The sequence below is a fragment of the Cyanistes caeruleus genome, chromosome 1, assembly GCF_971803275.1.
Source record: "Cyanistes caeruleus chromosome 1, bCyaCae1.hap1.1, whole genome shotgun sequence".
Classification (NCBI taxonomy): domain Eukaryota; kingdom Metazoa; phylum Chordata; class Aves; order Passeriformes; family Paridae; genus Cyanistes; species Cyanistes caeruleus.
The window spans coordinates 66,312,621-66,327,276 of NC_141701.1; the positions used below are offsets into that span (position 1 = coordinate 66,312,621).

Genomic DNA, 14,656 nt, shown 5'->3' on the forward strand with positions numbered 1-14,656 from the left:
TTAGGATCCTTTGAAGAAATATATAAATTAGCAAAATCACTACAGTAAGGATCTTCATCTAACCAGACAGATGTACAGAGAGATGCTTCAGTGTAAACTTTAGAGCAGATAGAAGAAACTTTGCTCCCAGACTTGCCAGCCACTTGGCCAGTAACAGACCTGTTTCCCCATCAGCAAAAATGGATCATGTTCTCCACCCACCTCTGTAAGACACATGAGTTTTAGTGAAGAAAAGTGCTACGCAAAGGGCTATTTTAACATAAGCAACACAAATATGAGTATTTTTTTTGTATGTGTATTGCATATTACAGTGCAGTGTGTAGAGACTAGTCAAATATATAATGGAAATCTGTTTAACCTCTTGAAGGCAACAGCTAATTTGCTTTGATAAAGGTGGTTGGGTCTCTTCAGAATTATATCATGATCTTTTCTATTAACATATTCAGAAAAGAAACAAACATTTATATTAGGTTTCCTGCTGGATATGTCTTGGATCATGTTTTTCTGGCCCTTTGAAACTTCCCTATTTTACACAGGTTTGGTAAAAATTAGTATCATTTTGAGGAGATCTTTAGCCAGTTCTTTTAATAATCAGACCTTAAGCCAAGACATTTTCCCCTTCTACTTTGATATAAAAAAAAGGGAAACTGCCAAGTATTATACTTATTTTACCTGCTTCAGTACTGGGATAATATTTAATAATTAGGTGGTTGACAAACACCTTTTCTGCCAATCTTAGCCTTCTTTACCGTATACTTCCTCCATACTGTCATGTTACCACAGTATCAGGTTTTGTTTTTCCTCCCTTGTATAAGGTTTATCTGGACAGATACCTAGAAGTAACAGTTTAAACAGGCAGAGCACGAAACTTGAGTAACTTAGTAAGTTCAGATATAATATTGCAAGTGCAAGATACAAGCTTGAATAATATATGGCAAATATTACCTAAGTGAAGACAAATTTCAAATCTCTCTTGACTGTAAAGACACATTCTTTACTTTTCAGCTGCTTCAGCCATTGCTGTATTAACTGGGCAAAGGCAGAGATTTGAAGGAATTCATTCAGTATTGCTAAAGTTTTCATATATAAGACTTGGAAAGGCTCAGGCATCATTTTTCAGGTGTCACTTTTTTTTTCTATAAGTGAAAAAACGTTGCTTCTTAAGCGTCAAATCTGTGTTACTGTAATAACACCTTTTTTTTACAAAAGCTGTCATTATAAATGCTAATGTTTAACTCGTGGGCGAGAGATGAAAGAATGTAAAAACCCCTACATCTATAAACTAGAATATGTATAGGAAGATTTAGTCCAAAAGAGTGATCATCTGGGGAGCTGCTCATGTGAATGTGTGCTGTTTTTTGAGGAGGCTGTTTTCTTGCCTTATTGAGAACAATTCATAGTTTGTTGTGCTAAGTATTCATGATTGGATAGAGGACGACATATATAGAACTCAAAAATAGATAACAGCTTATTTGGGAGGACAGGCAGTCCTCCCACTTAAATCATATCATCTGGAAGGCTAAAAAATGTTGATGACTTGTTCCACCTCTCCACTCTTCCCTGCATATGTTGTTTTCCTCACAAGCACAGTTCACTGCCTCTTTTTAGAAACAGTCTTTGACTCCTTCTCCCTTGCATGGGATTTTAGATTTTGAAATCTTAAATGGGGAACTTTCCTCCCCTTCCACCTCAAGCTCTGCCAGAACTTAGCTAGGAACTTATCTGAATTTCTGTTTTTCCTCTAGGACAGCCTTAAGACCTTGCTGGTGGAATACCTCTTTTGCGTCTACGTTCATGTCAAAATGCCCTAGGCCAGTCTGTTGCTCTATGGTTCCTGCCACAGGTGCTCTACAGCAATGTGTCAGGATTTTGCCACCAGTGCTAGTGGACCATCCAGATGGCTGTAAACCTGCAGAGGAGGTGAGTACGAAATGCATTCCAGGAATTTTTGATGCTTTGATCAGGTCTGGCTGCTTTGGGTGTGTTTCAGAGCAAAGGGAGCACTCAATGACTGCATGTGTGCTTTGTCACTAGTTTGTACTGTTTGTATGGCAAGGTTTTGCTAAGTGACTTAGAGGTGTCTTCTCTGAGAAGCTGCTAGAAACTTCCCCTGTGTCCAATGGAACCAATGGCAGCCATCTCCCAGAGGGACCTGCCACTGGCCAAGGCCAAGCCCATCACTGACAGTGCTAGAGACTCTGGGGTACTGTACAGGAAACCCATGCTAGACCTGTGTGCTCCTGAAGGGCTGCACCCTATGGAAGGGACCCATGCTGGAGCAGTTCATGAAGAAGTGCAGCTCATGGGAAGGACTCAGGTTGGAGAAGTTTGTCAAGAGCTGCTTCTTGTGAGAGCAGGGGAGAAGTGTGAGTAATCCTCCCTCTGTGAAGGAAGGAGAGGCAGAGCCAGGATGTGCTGAACTGACTGTAACCCTCCTTCCCTGTTCTCCTGTGCTGCTAGGGGGAGGAAAAGGTTGAGAAAACTGAGAGTGAAGTTGAGCCTGGGAAGATGGGAGGGGTGGGAGGAAAGTTTTTTAAAGATTTAGTTTTATTTCTCATGCTTCTCTGATTTGATTGGTAATAAACTGAACTGTTTCCCCATCTTGAGTCTGTTTTGTCTGTGACGATGCGAGATTTCTCCCTGCCCTTATCTTGACCCACTGTTATATTTTCCTTCCCTTGTTCAGCTGAGGAGGGATAGGACACTGACTTTGGTGGGCACCTGGAATCCAGCCAGGGTCAATACTCCCCATGCATATGCCGTATTTTACAGTTTCTTCAGCATCCTGTTGGAACAGTTCAGTTGTCTGCAGCTATGAAACAAGTTTCCATAAGAATCTGTTTAGATATTACTGCAGACCTACTTAAACTGTTATTGTGGTTCTCTCTGAGTATTGAGAAGTATAGCATACAAGTGGATAAAGGCCCTCATTATTAGTTTTCCTAAATTCACCTTTACCCTCTCAGTATATGTTGAAAAGAGTTATTTAGTCCAGTGAACTAGAATTCAGATCAAGTTTCCATCTAGATGACCTAAGAAAGCCTGAGTTTTATTTTCTGTGTTTCTACAGCAAACACAGTACCCTTAAAGCATCCTTGTCAGACAAAAGATGATTTATTAAACTGCCACTGCGTAGTCATTGGCTGTGCAGTGAGGTGTTTAACAACTGAGTATTTGTGAAGCCTCCTCTGTGAGCATCTCCTACACTTTTTTTGAGCTTGACTGAAGCAAGATGGAGAGCCAAATTTTAATGGGATGGACAGGCAAAGATGTGGTATGACAGGACCATTTCCTTTGGCAGAACAGTTTAACCAGTCTAGTTGTATTTAGTGTGTTAAATGGTGTCCTGCACCATTGGAATCATTGGTAATGACATTTTATGCTAATTTTTCATTCTGATTTTTTTCTTTCCTGAAACCTATTAGCAGTTTTCATAGATTACTTTTCAAAGACTGAGTTCTGAAGGACTCCTTGGGTCCAATTCTGAAGTTCAGGTTCAGCATGGTAAAATGCTAAAAGTGTTTTTCATGTTTGAGTGGGTCCTTTTCCAGTCGGCTTCAAAAGATCTAACATGTAGTCTTAAACTGAGTGCTTCAAAGCTATAATTGGAACACATATCAGTTTAGAGGAGAGGAAAAAGTATGTCCAAAATTACTACCTAATACTCTTCAGTAGTAGAGACTGCTAAGAAAAGAAATCTAAGGTAAAAAAAAAGTAGAGCAAATTTTTTATTTCTGGGTTTACTTCCTTTGGCCACTCAAGTGGTATGTTCACTGATTTTTTTCATGGTAGCCCAAGCACCTCTTCTATGGTTGGTCAGCAATGTTTGGTTTAATGAGATCACAGATTTAAATAGAAAAAACTTCTTTTGGGCAGAATGCCTGATTATTCTAAGTCTCCACTGAGAGACTGATGTGGCTGAATAAACACAATTGCTCTTAGTTATTTTTCAGTTGTGTCAGTTTTCTGATAAAGATTCTTCGTTGCTGTGTAGATTTTTGCTGGCAGAGCAGAAGGCTGGCATGTTGGAGTAACACAGCAATAGTAATGCAGTAACAGTAACACACAGTAATAGTGTGCTGATAAATCTTCATCCATGGCCTGGCTTCTAAGGAATGTCTACTCTTGTAAAAATTCTAGAGCTTTCAGGGAAGATAAAAATCTTTCAGGAAAGGTATTGAAGAGTAATTTTAAATGTCTTGGGACACAGAATTTTAAAAGGTGTTTTTAAAATATCTGATCTCTGATTTAAATTATAACAGTGATTTTATTTTTTAAATTCTGTGATTTTCAATTAATTGTGTAAATAGTTGAATTTCCAAAACAGTTCCATCATATTTCTTCCTTTAATATTTTCTGACAGATTCACCTTTTTTATGGTGACCAGTTTGTCTCTTGGCTTCTAGTCAGGAATTAATTTTGAATTGTAAAAAGATCAAATTGCTACAAGCTTTATACCTTCAAAAATTATTTGATGTCAAATTAAATACACTAGCTGTTTTTTCATGAAGTGCCTGACAGTTTCTGGTGTGGAAAAAAAAAAAAAAAGGAAAACAAAGCAATAAGCACCCAAGTATTTGAAGAAATTTAAGTAATTCACTGAAGTCTGATGCATACCTGCCATACTGAATGTTCTGCTCATTGTTTTCCCTATGCAAACTATGCAGAAAATTGTTATCATTACACTTGTAGGTAACTGGGGAAACAAGTGAATTCTTCCACAAAATAATCTTTCTGCCTCAAATTGCGTATAACACTCTTCAGATTGCTCTTGATTGGTGTACAGCATGGCAAATAAAATAATCTAAATTTTATTTTCTTTTTTACCTTACTGATGCATTTTCTGTATCTTGATATGATTATTTTTTTAAAAATTTGTTAAACTAGGATGAAAATTTACAAGTTGGGCCAGATGAAAAACATGTTTTGGAATCACTAGATTTAAAAGTATGGTCTTGAAATTTCATGTCTGAGCAAATCTGCCATTTTTCTTTCTAAAAAATATTTAAGAAATAAAATCCAGCAACATTTGAAAAGCATTTATTACAGAATGATGAAAATGCAGCACTTTCTTTTGAAAATGACCTTGTTTAAATAATTTCCATGGCCTAAGTGAAAACTTATTTTTAAGTTTTATTGTTTTTTGTTTTTTTAGAATTTTCTCCCATAAACAAACTCAAAGCATGATCAGTTTGTTCTTTTTTTTAAAAAAAAAGTGCAAATTTTTGAAGCTATTAATAGAATACAACTTTTGTTTCTCTCAGTTTATCTTTTCCTTAGTGCTGCTTTTGACCAAATGTGAACTTGAATGTAAATCTTTATGTATTTCAATGAAGCTGAAACCTGGGAAGAAATATGTGCATGATCAATTAAAATCTCTGTGATTTGGCCCATATTTGTCTACTTTAACAGTTACAGACACATGTTTAATTGATGGGTGGATACTTACACTTCTTAGATAGGTGGGTTCTTTGGCAGTTTTCTCCTCCTCTTCTGCAGTCTTGAGCCCAGCAGCAGCAGATCGTTTTCCATCCTGTCTCTACATTACTTGTTATCTTAAATTTTGTTGGTGTGGTAGCAAATTAGGAGATGCAGATGTAAGAGCAATGGGGTAGGAGGGGACATCTGCTTACAGGGACACAAATTGGTCATAGCTGCTCCCTGTCAGAGTTAGGGATAGTTTGCTTGTTTGAATAGCAAAGGGAAAAAGGCACTGAAAAGGAAAGGGAGAGTAGAGCTCTGTGGGGAGAATGTCTCGGTGTGAAACCAGCCTTTGCAAGCCTTTGCTCAAAATGGGCAGTACTGATACCTCTGTGAATTCTCTTGTGATAGGCATCACAGGTCAGCATATAAACCTCTGTAGCTCACCTGAAGTCTAAATTCTAGTTTAAGCTCAGTTCCTGTGGAGATATCAGTACCAGTGCTGAAGACCAAGATGCCACATGGACAAAGATCCAGGATTCTAGTCCTGAAGAAGAGCAATTGCTCTATCAGTCTCCTTGCAAACTATTCTAGCAGCTTCTCCCTATCAATTTCTTCTTGTTTTTTGAATTGCCAGTCTTGAAAATGTTCTCAAGTTCTAAAGGATTTCCAGAACTCTGCATTTATCATTCTGCCTTTTTAGCTTATCTAAGAGTTCTTTCCTTTTTGTTCACCAAGAGGTCTTCAGTGTAGAACCCAAAATATGCATACTAACTACTTTAGAAATAAACTTTACATGGAAAAATTTATGAGTCTCATGGTTGAAGAAAATCTCATGGTTGTTCTTGTTATACCATGTGTACATTTTAGTGGATTAACAATTGAAACAAAGGATTTAAAAGTGTGGTGTTTCTCAAATTTGTGTTGCCAGTGATCTCTGGAAAGACAGAATTAAGAGAAACTGCATCTAAAACAAGTGAGTCTAAGGGGTAAAGGGAAGGATGGATGTGAAGAATCTTCTCTGTAGTGCAATACTGTGTGCGTTAATTAAGTACAAATCAGTTGTTAGCAGCAGAAGTTACCTGCTGAGCACACAGCTTTGTGATGTTGAGAGCAGGCTTATCTGGGAATGTATGCTTAAAAGCTATATGGGCTTTCTCTATAAATACAGCCTTTTTGCTCTCTAGATAGACTTTTTGTTTGCCTATGGATATAAAACAAAGGAGCACAAGCTTTTGGGAGACAATTTGCAAAAATTCCATGTATCTCAAAATTTGAAAATGCTAGCTTTTTTTTTTTTCTGTATCTGATCAGTCTTTTCTTTCTAGAGAAAGAAAATCATGCATATGTTTTGATATTTGTTTGTTTGTTTTCATTGCTAGACTTTTGTGGAGGGAGATCTGATGTTTTCTCTGCATTTCAAAAAGTGTTTAGCTGTGCAAAACTGCTGACTTATTTTTGGTTAGAATTTGGGTGTTTCCTTAGACATGATGAGGTGTGGTACTTTTTGTTTTTTCTTTTAAACTGTGTGCAGCGCTACTTTTAAAGGAATGGCAAGTAAAACTTGTCAGTTTGTTTGAATTCTTTGCCATTCTTCATTCTACTTGAAATATCATTCTTCATTTTACTTGCAGCAGTAGAACCCACCACGTTACGTGATCATCATCTGTATGTTTTCTAATTATATATCATAACTCTTCAAGTCTTCACAATTAGTCACATGTGTTATCCTTTCATCAGTTTTTAACTTGATATCTCCCTTTTCTTGATTTTTCAGCAAGTTCTGCTGTTACTCTGTTGTGCTGGCAGAATTCAGCCAGCTTCTCTATGATAAACACCCTATAGCCCTAGCACGTATGATGAATTTTTTTTTATCTGTGCCTTTTTAGAAGCTTTTCTTCTAAAAAACTATTTTGAATATTTTCCACATATACTGAAGGCAGAGAAAAAGTGTTCTTCCAAGTTATTTGGCATTTCTTCAATTTTCCCTGATGGATTTTTAATCTACATTAGAAAGTTTTCAGGATTAGAGATTTCTGCACTTGCTTGCATAAGGATGGTTGAATCTATTGGCTGCAATTTACCCAATGTATCCAGAAGTCTCCTCTATAATATTTTTTTTTCCTCTAATTAGCTGACTTTGCTTTTCTTTAAATCAAATTCTTACCCATTAGTGATTCATCCTGAATGATGGCTATTTGCCTTTGTAATTTTCTTCCATCTTTAAAAGTGTTTGAAGAATTAATGAACAATTTTATTCCACTCTAGCTTGTGGCTTTGATACATACCTAAAAAATAATCAGAAGCTTTATGGAAATTTGATATTTCTGAACATTTGAGACTTAGCTTGAAAGATTTAATAATTTCTTACAAAGTACAAAGAAGGTGTCAAGAATGTCTTGAATAAGATTTATTCACTTGATTGTTCAGAGCCTGCATAGGTTCTTGTCTATGAAAAATATGTAGCTAGTTTTGTGACGGTGAATTCACCTGACCTTCAAGTAGTGAAAGATTATTCCTTGAAGTCTGTAATTCTTTTATACTGACACCTGAGTTTCTAGTTCTCTTCTAACTTAAAAGCAGTATAGAGAGTCAATTTGAAACCCCTTTTTCTGTGTTCATCACTGTTTTCTAGAAGAATTTGCTTATTTCCTCAAAATACTTCAAAAGCAAATGCTACCAGACATTTGAGCGTTGACATGTACAGACTGAAGAGAGTATAATCTGCAGAAAATTCTATCATTTGACACATCTGTTTGAAGAGTGACCTATTGATAAGGATCGTATCCATTTTAGTTCAGTCTCAGCTGGTAAATTCCGAGTTTACTGCTGGACATTTTAATGTAGGACTTTTAAAATATTTTGGAAGACAATTTGATTTTCTGAATCATGCAGAAACATTGTAAATGAAGATGGAAAATATGAGCATTGAGAATATGAAACAGCTTCCTGTGGCTTTACTCTCACATAGTTTAATCTAGTGCATATGATTTCTTAAATAAGCTTGCTAACAATGCTAAATTCAAATTTTTTTCAGAAAGAATTTTAACTTTAATAGAAGTCCTATCAGGTAGTGTATTCTACTTACAGCTGAACTGGCACCTGCAAAGTTATTTTAAATAATTTTTGGAAATGTATGAATTCTTGATTATTAGGAATTCTTGACCGCTTGCATGCTTTGTTTCTTAGGCAACCTGTGCCTTGTAAGGCCAGATGATGCTGCTTTTGGCAAGAAGCCTTCAGGCTGTTTTACATCCTGTCACAAGACTGAGTACCTAAAACATGTGGAGGTGTTTAGAGCTTTTCCTTGCAGACAGCTATTAGTGTACTAATAGCCTAATCTTTGCTACTGTGCCACTACTTCACTGCAATATAAATTTTCAGCTTTTAATTTCTTAAAAGGCCATTTAGATCCAATAGGGAGCCTAAAATTACTTCGTTTTAAGCTGTTTCTTCTGAGTAATGGTAAACTTACACAGTCTGTACCTCACATGACAAATTGTTTTTCTTGACAAAATGGAGGTCCTCACCTAAAACACCTGTGTTGATTTGACCTCAATTTTCTCTAAAAGTCCTGTAGTGTTGGGGTTGAAAGACCAGCTAACACAGCTCTTCAGGGAGTTATTAAAGACTGGAGTCAGTTTATAGCTCTGAGATGTTGTTCGGCAGGAGTGTTGCTGTGCTGAAAAAGCTAAGTGCTGGGTCACCATCTGTGAATCTTCCAAAAAGAAAAACTGTGCCAGTGGTTCTAGTCCACTTCAGCCTTCTAGGCTGCTGTGAAGGGTAGCAGAAGGCTCAAATAGGTCTTATTGATGCATCTTCAGCCATTAATTATTGCATGTCAAGGGTTTATGAGCTTAGTGTTTAAATCATCTCTTGCTGCTGTTAACAACAAAAGCTTTTTACTCATGAATTGCTCATTGTCTTCATGCTGCTTCTGATACTTAGTGATGAAAATACTGCCTGTACTCTCAAGCTGGCTGTTTCTCTTAGTCAAGCACCCTCAGTAGCCCTCCCAGAGCGTGCATGTGTAGCAGCTATGGCTTGGAAGAGGAATGTTTGCTCTCAGTCAGCATCTGAGGTGTCAGTAACCCAATTTAAGACTGCAGTTGTTTCAGGAAAAGAAATAACTGTCTTTTGGCTTATAAATCTGCTTTCCAATAAGGATTGCCTATTCTGCACCTGTCACAAGAGGCAATTCTGCTGTTCAATCTAAGAGGCAAAAGATTTGAATACTAGTGATTTGAACTTACCTGCCAGGACTGTAGCAGCCAATAAATTAATACCCATGCAAACACCTACTTCTCTTTGCTTCAGGATGTTATTAATTTCCTTATGTGTTGCAGTTAACCTGGGCTAATGATGTACTCCAAATATTTGAAGCAGTTCTTTAAAAATATCTATAGTTGTTTTTTTGTTATCAGATTGGCAATATGAAGTAATATATTCTGATTTCTCACTGGACATAAGAGGAGTATATTTTAGATTTTAAAGCGGTTGAGAGAATGGGAATGTGTGAAGAATCCCTGAATGAGATGTCTGATTTTAGGTAATTTTTATGTGACCTGTAGAACAAGAGAGAAATGAAGTAGTTGCCTCAGACATTTGAAATCCACTTCAGAGTCATAGAATAGACGTCTAGTGAATCTCAGCTGGTTATATGACAGCAGTCGTCTTAGTACTTTTATTGTGTTCTTAATTTCCAAATTTTAGCTATCCTCTTGAGCTCTTGCAATATTTACAGTGATATTCTGATACTGAATAAATATTTCATCTCTCTCCTGCATCAATTTATTCCTTTTCTTGCATAGCAAAAAGAATAGTTGTGAAAAAAGAATATAAATCCAAAATCTGCACATTGAATTGGTCTGAACTTTTATTGTTGGATTATAATATTGTTCATCTGGTCCTTTGAAACCTTGCCCTACTCAGTTTCTTCCTGCAAGGAAGACAGGGCTTTCTTAAAGTCAATCTAAAGAGGTCTGACTATAACTGGGAAAAAGTGTAATTTAAGTGATTTCAAAGGTTTTCATTTGAGCTGTTTTGTAAATGATCTTCTTGTTTCATTCTCAAAAATGCTGTATTGATAGAATTTGGCATGTTTACAAACTCATTTGAGTAACCATTAAGCACTATACGCGAAATTATAAGCTGTTTTCAGAAGTTCAATGACTATAGCTGTTCCTGAAAACTGTAGGTACCAAAAGAACATTGTCTTTTCAATTAACCTTCTTGCATTAATTGAAAGAACTTGTTTTAAAAGCCAAACTTTTTAAAAGCCAATTTTTTCAATTCAGAAAGGTTATTTCCATACTATGTAGAAGTATTTAGAACTAATCATAAAAGTTTGGAGGTTAAGTAAAGACTACTTGAGTAAAAAGGTCCTCTCCAACCTGAAGTATTCTATGATTCTCTGATTCTAAATAGGGAGAATCAGAGGTTCAAGTACATAGTCACATAGTTCCATACAGTTGTAAACAGTTTGACACAATTGTAGTTGGAGTGCATAACTGTTGTTCCATTTTTGGTATTGCTTTTCTAAGTGATGAGAGATTTTAACCTCACAAGAGCTTCTACTTTTGTGAGTACAACGATGCATTCTATTAATTTGTAGGAAAAGAGGTATGAAGCAGTAGCTTCTGCCTTTGTGTATGAAGTTCATCCTTGTTTTTCAACTGTAGTCAACTACTTCTATGTTTGTTATTCTGCCTTTATTCCAAGACCCACTGTTTTTAGAAACACATTTGACATTTTTTTTTCAAATGGCCAATTAAAAAATTGACTTATGAATTAAAAAATTGCTTCTGATGAATTAGAAGTATAGTCTTCCTACACAGAGCGAGAAGAATACAAATTTGTTTTACTGACCTATATTTCTCAGATTTTTATGAAGTGAAGGCTTGCTTTTAATGAATTGTTTTCATACTGTTCAAACTAGTATGATCTGCTTTCTCTCATCACCTCCTCAGAACTTATTTGCTTAAATGTACTGAACAGATGAATACTAAAACCTTTCAAAATCCATCAAATGAGCATAGCCCCATGAAATATTCTTCTCTTATATTAACTTCTGAGAAGTCTGGCATCCTCAAACCTGTTAGTATTATTTTTGCCTGTTGAAATTTACTGGATGCAATTGTGTTACTGTGAAAAATGAAGAATAACCTGTTTTCCACAGGTGATGGGCTGCCTAATTTGAAAGGTTTTTTTATCACTTTCATAGCACTGAAAGGCAGTGCTTTGCTTATCCTCAGAGTGACCTTTTTACTGATGTTCTGATGGTGATGAACTCTGCAAACAAGCACTGGAACCAATTTAGAGCATGGGCCATTAAAAAAAGAAAACAATAATAAAACAAAACACATCACCCCAATAGCAAACATAATTGTAATGTTGGCATGACTTCTGTTTTCAAATAAGGATGTAGCCAATGAGATTGGCCTCACTAATAGTTCAGAGATACAGAATTGTAGACAATGCTCACAACAATTTGCGTTTGCTCCATTTTTTAGAATTTTGCTCAAAAATCCATACACATGCCTAATATGTTACCTTACAGTATGCCAGTTTCTCTCCCTCATTACTAAGTAAACTGAGAAGTTGAAAATTCAGTTTTGTGTAGGCCATCAATCTTTCCTTAGATGCTGTTCTGTTAATCATTTTCTGTTTGGTTTAAATTGATATTAATAGCTTAAACATAGCAAATGTTGTGTCAGGATTTTGACGAGCCCTTATTTTGTGCCAGCTTCTGTTTATTCATATCTGAAATTCTGGAAAACAAACTTTACATCAGCTTTGTCTGGTTACGTGCTGCATCCAGTGTAGAATCCAAATTTAGCTGAATAACGGCAATGAAGCCCTTTGTCAAGTCTGCTACAAAGTCGTATTGAAGACTGATCACTAGTATAAACAGAGATAAAGTTGATCCAAAGATAAAAATGACTGAGTACTTGTATGCTATACTGAAAAAGAGGAAGTTTTCTTTCCCATGCCAACTGTGTTTGTAGAAGAGGTTGTTAAGTGAAACAATGCTCTTTATATGAGCAGTAATTTCACAGATGACCTTTTCCTATAGTGTCAAATGTATCATGGATTTTGTCACGGGGAAGAAAAATTCACTTGACCTTCAGAAGTAACAAGACTTGAATGTACCCATTTTTCCTCTTTTCACTTTATTCATGATAAAGTACAGCCTTTGTTCCTACTATTTCCAAGGTGTTTTCAATACTCCTTTTTCTTCCATGATATAAGGCTTTTGTAATCTATAATCCAATATTTTGAAGGGATGAAAAATACTTGGTTTTCCAAAAATCTTCAATTCTATTATGTTACTCTGTAGGTAAATGCAATTATTAAGCCTATGCATTTGGGGGTTATTTCTGTGGTTGCTAGGCTGGTTTATAGATGCAGTTGACTTGCTTTGCTATAAGAACACACTGCTGATTCATTTTGAATTTGCTCTCAGGCTGCAAAGGTTTCCTAGGAAGCACAGCAGCTTCCTAGCATGGTAGTAGTGCCCAGCCTATATAGATAATAATCGCAGATTCATAAAATGGTTTAGGTTGGAAGGAATTTCAAAGGTCATATTCTAGTTCCAAACCCCTGCCATAGGCAGGGATGCCACCAGCTAGATCAAGTTCCTCAGGGCCTCATCCAACTTGGCCTTTAAGAAGACAAATTGGTACCTTTTAGTCACTGAATTTTTGAGGTTTTAACCTGCCTGTTTTTCTAGCCTTTGGAAGTCCCTTGAATTGGCCACACAGATCCATTCCTGCATGTTGTTTCAGAGTATTGTCTGCATGCTCCAGCCCAGCTGGGTGTCACCGGCAACCTTGCTGAGCGTGCTTTCAGTCCTGTCCCTCAGTTTCTCAGTAAAGATCCTAACAAGCATCAGCTCCAGTTTTGGCCTCAGCTGCCACCAGCTGGACTGAGTCTGTCAGCTGGACTCTGGCTGGTCAGAACCCACAAAGCCTGGTGGTCCAGCTGGTAGTCCATCCCCCTGATAGCCCACTTCTTTAGATTAAATGTCATTAAGCTCTGAAAATGTACTCTGAAAGACTGTCACAGTCCCTGTTGAAGTTAATGCAAACATCATTCACTGCTCTTCCTTTGTTCACCAAACCAATGCTCTCCTTGAAGTGAGTTGCCAAATTGTTCAAGTGTGGTATGGCTTTGGTGTTTGGTTTTCTGTGCTGCCTGTTCCCCTTTTGGTTTTTGTTTTGTGGTGATCTGTTTGGGGTTGGGTTTGCTTTATTTTGTTGTTTGATTTTTGGTTTAGTTTGCAGTTTTGTGTGTTTGTATGTAAGATTTCTTCCATAATCTTTGCAAGGACTGAAATGGGACTGACTTTGCAGACAGTTCTCCAGATTCTCCTTTCCTACATGATGGTAACTTTTTTCCTAATCTTGAGTATTGGGAAAGTCTGGAACACCATTTCAGACCTTTCACAGATGATAGAAAATGACCCTGCAGTAAGATCAGCTTGCTCCTTCAGCACCCTCAGATGCTGCCTTTCTGGTGCCATGGAGTTGCACATGTCCAAGTGGTTTAAGAGATCCCTGACCCAGTCTGTCTGTCCTGCATGTGAGGTTTCATTCTTGCAGACTCTGGCACTAGGCTGTAATAACGAAGGAGGTGAAAAAGGCACTGAGTACCTTTGCTGTGCCAAGCACTGGATCTGCATTATCCTCAGCCGTCTTTTTTTCCTTTTTTTTTTTGGTGCTATCCTTAAGGTGCCGTTCTTGTTGCTGCTCTTGCTTTGTTTCAACGTGTACATCCTGGATTATCTGAGAACCTCCTCACATGCTTGGGAAATGTAACTTAGGTGTATCCATCAGCCTTTCAGCAGGATCCCAGGCAGTATAATTGTTCTGGAAGGGCACATCTGCAGGCTTTCCTTCTGTTGCCACAAGTTGCCAGTTTCCTGGATTTGTCTTTCTCAGTCCCCATCTTGGAAGTCTCCATCCACTTATCCTTTGAGTGCAATGCTGAGCTCTCTCTTCTATTTTTGCATCACAGGACTCAGACCCGTGGCAGTTCAAGGTCTCTGTGGAGATGCACCCACCTGCCATTCATCCTTGCTCACTTTGCTCCATAGCCTCTTCCACTGAAGAAGCAGTGCTCAGGCAGAGTTTTCCTCCTGTGGTTGAGGCCATCACCACATCTCCAGCAACAGAGGGAGGAACCAAGACCACAATCTGAGCCCTGGATGGTAGAGCCCTTTTCCCAGAGCTCT

At 37.3% G+C, this 14,656-nt stretch overlaps 1 protein-coding gene across 2 annotated transcripts in view; it reads left to right on the top strand.

Annotated features, from left to right (window-relative positions):
- The window catches only part of GALNT1 (polypeptide N-acetylgalactosaminyltransferase 1), an 86,309-nt gene that overhangs the window by 23,302 nt on the left and 48,351 nt on the right, over positions 1-14,656 (top strand). Inside the window, exon 2 of one of the 2 annotated variants that reach the window (XM_086896825.1) lies at positions 1,751-1,920. The gene's annotated coding sequence lies outside the window, so the exon portion shown is untranslated. Of the gene's footprint in view, positions 1-1,745; positions 1,921-14,656 lie in introns of those variants that run through there. The other variant, XM_023921800.2, reaches the window with a different exon arrangement.